The sequence below is a fragment of the Manacus vitellinus genome, unplaced genomic scaffold (genome assembly GCF_001715985.3).
Source record: "Manacus vitellinus isolate BGI_N305 unplaced genomic scaffold, ASM171598v3 ctg7180002431697_pilon, whole genome shotgun sequence".
NCBI lineage: Eukaryota > Metazoa > Chordata > Aves > Passeriformes > Pipridae > Manacus > Manacus vitellinus.
The window spans coordinates 14,243-19,150 of NW_021938394.1; the positions used below are offsets into that span (position 1 = coordinate 14,243).

At 51.7% G+C, this 4,908-nt stretch overlaps 1 long non-coding RNA gene across 1 annotated transcript; it reads right to left on the bottom strand.

Moving 5' to 3' along the window:
* Positions 1 to 1,572: 1,572 nt before the first annotated feature.
* Positions 1,573 to 4,704, bottom strand: LOC108643151. Its single transcript, XR_003915582.1, has 3 exons — positions 4,255 to 4,704; positions 3,106 to 3,225; positions 1,573 to 1,701 (listed from the first exon to the last, which is right to left on the bottom strand). It is a non-coding gene; the product is annotated as an uncharacterized LOC108643151 (long non-coding RNA).
* Positions 4,705 to 4,908: the final 204 nt, after the last annotated feature.

Consider the following 4,908-nt stretch of genomic DNA (forward strand, 5'->3'; position numbering starts at 1 on the left):
CTTCCTCGCAGCCTCCTCCTCCATCCGCCCAAGCTTTGGGAAGGACAAATCCTGATGGGGGGGAAAACAAGGGCTGAGCACGTTGGCTTGGGGGTTCCTCCTGCCCAAGTCCATCTCTAGAACTCATCGGGCATCATAAAAACCTCCAAAACAGCAAGAATCAGCCCAGAAAAACTGAAACCACCAAGATTCAGGCAAAAATCCCTTTCAGAAATAGCAAGCAGTGCAGGAGGAGCCTCCCAAGCAGCAGTTGCAGGGCAGCAGGGACCGACTTGAGCTGCCTTTGGTGCCCAGGAACTCCCCCCACACAGCCCCTCTCCTGCCCCGAGGGACCACCAGAACAGGGGGAGCCCAAAGGACTGGACTGGAGGAATTGAACAGACATTTTGGGGCCATTTGATGGACATTTTGCAGGGGTGGTGCACAGACTAAGGGAAGGAGACCTGTGTGTTCTAGCAAAGAATGGGAAGGGGGTGGTGGGGGGTGAAGTTGTATTGAGTCGTGTGGGGCCTGGCCATGATGGGACTGGTGTGGAATAAGGGCCAGAATGTGCTGCTTTGGGCCGGGGTGGAGTTAATTTCCTTTGCAGGGGCTGGTGTGGGGCTGTGGTTGGGCTTGTGCTGAGCACAGGCTTGAGAACACAGAGGTGGTTTGGTTAGTGCTGAGCCTCCCCAGAGCCAAGGCCTTTCCTGCCCCTGGCACAGACACACTGGGGAGGGGCTGGGGGTTTGTAAATAAATCCTTGTGTTTCCATTACTGTCCTGAAGTAGGTACTGCAACAAGAGAGGATGAGCTTGTGAGTCTTTAATTCCACACCATCCACGCTTATGATAGCATCACAGAGTTTCCCTTCAAGGCAATAAAACTACTTCTGAACCAGCAGAGTCTTCTGGGTGCTGTGGTTGACTGGACACGACAAGAAGTCCAGCTGGTCAGGGAAGTCCAAGACTGGGCAGGCACCAATGGCCCGGATTGGCACAGTGAGCTTTTCTCTTTTGCTGATGCAGACAAGCTGGTGGAAATGATCCTGCAGGAAAAGAGACTGGCACAGCATTGAGGGCATTGAGTGCCATCCTCATGGCAGAAGAAAAAGGGCTGTTTTCTATGACCCTTTGTGGGCATGAATTGACCTCTCCCACCCCAAAAACGACCACTAATTCATACTAATAAAGGCTGGAGAACAGAGCATGTGAAAAAGCATCAGTTTTGCTCCATTCCATTGGGAAAGAATAAAGCTCTCTGGATCATCTTTTTCTTCCTCTGGTATTTTCCATATTTAAATCCCTTCCACTGAACCTAGAGATGGCTAAACCTCAACACCCCTCCCTGTCATTTCCCTGCTGTTCCATCTGCCTCTTCCCCCGTGAACGTTCAAGAACAGGCACGGAGGGAAAGCACAGCCCTCTAGGCCCAGCTGCAGGGCCTGGCAGCACCACGCTGTGCCAAGGTGTGACCAGCTCCAGGCTGCCTGCCCCCAGCCCAGAGCCGACCTCACAGCACGGGCTGGGCTATAACCAGTGTGCAACAAACGCCCTGGCTTTAGAGAGAACGTTCCTCCAAACTCACCTTGCTCCCCTCAGGGATGAAAAGGATGTTTATAGTGCAAAATGAGCCCGGTGGGATCTGATGGCACACACCATTGGGGCCGACCAACTTGAAATAAGGTGAGCTGTCCATGGTGACCTTCACCAGCTGAGTAACCTGCAGGAAAGACACAAAATGGTGATTTTGCCGCTTGTGCAAACAGGAGGAGACCTGGGTGTGCCCTGGTGACAGCCTTCCTTGACCACTTTCCCAAAGGACTTTTAGCTCTGGAGGTTCAAACACAGGCTACACAAGGGTGAACTTGGATCCCTCTGCCTGGGCAAAGCAGCTCGGCCAGAGGCAGTAGGGCAGTGCCTGCTGGGAAGGAAGGTCAGGCACCAGCAGTATGGAGATAGAACACCTGAACCAAGTCATCCTCATTTCAACAAGCCCAGAGAATCTGCCTGCTTCTGCCTGCACACAGCCACGCAGCCCTGTTCCAGAGGGAGAATGTGCTACCTGAAGGCAAACCAGCACATTGTCCTGGGGGAAGGAAGAAATTCCCTTCTAACAGACTGAGGTGGAGTGGGGAAGTCCAGCTGTGGGGAGACAGTCCTATGGGCACACCAGCAGAGGAGACCAGACCCTTGGCCTTCCTGGGAAACTGAAGAGAAAAGGAGGAACACAGCAAGACAGAGAGACAAGCCCCGACACAATGAGATGGCAAAGAGTATTGAAATGGGCTGTAAAGAAGCAAGGGAGAAGCACAAGACACTGCCAGGAAAGGCTGGTGCAGAAGATGGGAGCAGTCAGCTTGCCAGAGTGAGGGAAAGCCAGACGGCCCTGCAGGCTGGGCCTGTCAACTCTGGGCTTGAAAGGTTATTTTCTGCCTGGAGAAACATGAGCAGCACCAACTGACAGTGTGGTTTCATTATTAAAAGCCAGTCTCAGCTCTCCAGGGGCTCTTGCTGCCTGGTGACTGTGGCCAGGCAGCTGCCAGAGCAGGCAAGCCAGACTGCTGGGCATTCCTGCAGCCACCCTGCTGCCAGTTTCTGCCCTCAGGGGAACACAGGCACAGGGACAGCAAACAGGCATTTGCTAGCACAGGGGTATCAACCCCTGAGCACCAAATCCCATCTCACAACCTCTAAACCAGGTGATTTGGACTCCCTGCTGTCTATTCCCACCAGCTTGCTCTTGGCACAAGAGTCATTTGAGAAACTGTTTCCTTGACTGAAATTCAAAAGGTCTCAGTTTTCCTCTTTACAGGGCAACACAATTGCTGACATTTTTCAACTTCTTCCTTCTCAGCTTTCGTGGGCAATTGCAAAACAATCACACTTTGTTCAAGTGAAGGTGGAAACCCTCAAGAGCCCATTGCTCTGGATGTCAGATACCACCAAGGCACGGCCAAAATCAGGGGACAATCCTCAGCACGGGAAAATTCCCACCATCTTGCAAATCCAAGGTGGTGAATCTGGATGGGCCACAGCTGATACTTGCTCTGCTGTAAACCATGGGGGTTACACCACTCTGCTCTTCTTCTAGCACAGTGTTAAAGCGCCACATCCCAGCACTTACCTTGTCTCTATTCCTCAGAAGCAGGGCCGTTTCACAGACCTTGCCAAGGACATAGTTCTGAAACACCAGCTCGGATGGGACAGGCTCAAGCAAGGTCTTGTTCCGGTCAGGGGATGAGAACTGGAGAGGTGAGAGAGAGCAGGGAGAGGTTCAGCTGCTGGGAGGAAGGTTCGTGAATGCCTCTCCTCTCTTGATCCCCGGTGAAGGACAGGCTCTTGGTGACTAGGTCTGCCCAGCTGCCACTGGGGGAACAGTAGCTCACCCACCTCTGCTCTGAGCTGATCAAAAGCTGCTGGACCACACTAAGCAGGCTCAAGCTGAGCAGCTCTTTTGGCAGGAGTTTCTCCAGCTTTCCTTCTCCAAAATGCCAGGCAGCGCTTACCTCCAGCACAGCCCTGTGCTAATGGGGTCCCAGAGCTCTGGGCACTCACTCAGCACTCAAGCAGTAAGTGAAACTCAAGAATTTACATCAGACTCCATAGGAAACAATTTTTGGGTGACCTTTACTCTGAGGCAGGGAGACTGAGGCCCACACAACTCCGGACTCTAGAGCTTAGACAGCAGTAAGAAGAGAACAGCACCAGAGAAGGTTAAGGGCAAAAAGAAAGTACCACAGTAGATAGGGATAGGACAAATAAGGTGAGTGCTGCATGAGGATAAGGTTCAGCTCTTTTCTCAGCAGTGCTGGAGTTGTGTTAGGCTGGGAGGAATTCCCTCAGGCCCTCAGCCTTCAAAGGCCAGCACTGCCACTGTGCAGGGAATCCTATGACTCCCAGCATTTGCCAGTGACAACACCAAAGCAAGAGGTGGCTCTTTCAGTGGGACAATGGAAAATGGCAAGCTCGTGCCCTTGTGTCCTGCCCCAGCCTTCCCCCGCTATTGTGCCTTCGCCATGGCAGCTAAACTCCAGCAAACCCCACCAGCTTCAGCAGAAATTATTTGTGTTGGCTTAGCACAGATCAGGACTCCAGCATCTCACTAGGAGAAAACGTTTTGCCTTTGCCCCAGCAGAAGGAACTCCACCACCAGCAGCAGTTTGCAACGACAACAGGACCCGGACACTGAGGGGTTTCAATGAGCTGGAGGCAAGGCACGCAGCCTCTTCAAGTGTCACATCAAACAGCAAGGAAAAGGGCAGGAAAAGGCTACCTTGGAACTGGAGTTCTCACTGGTGCCTGGGGGCCGGACAGTCTTGGGCAGCTTTGTCTCCTGAGGGCTGTCCGGCTTCTTCCTGAGCCTGAGACCAACCTCCCTGAAGTCAAAGATGGTCAGCTGGAAGGCAAAAAAACCAGCAAGAGCCTCAGAAATGCCCTTGTTTAGAAAGGCTTTTCTTGTTCAAGTGGCTCTGATGAATCATTTGTGATCACAGCCACCAGGACAGTCCTGGAAGTCCTGGACCTGCTGAAGTATTAAACATCACAAAATTAATGGTATAGAGCAGAACACACTTGCTCAGCCACACTGTCATCCTGATTATCCTCCCTATGCCCTTGGGGGCATTTTTGGAGCCAATTTACACCTCTAATATTTTTTTCTCTCCTGGAGAGAGAACTGATTCTGCTTGCACATTGTAATCCTTTCAGAAGAACTTTTCCCCCTAGTTTTCCTCACTTGTTGTTAATACTTTTTTCCTCTTAAGTTTAAAAATTAAAACCTTTGCTCTGAAAGAGAGCGAAGGAAGAATGAAGAAGCTTCAAACCAAGGAGAAAAACCTTAAAATCCGAATTTCTGTGAACAGCACAAAAAGTCTCCTCCCGCTGCATTAATGCCGCCTCACGAAACGGCGATGGCCTCTGCAGGCAG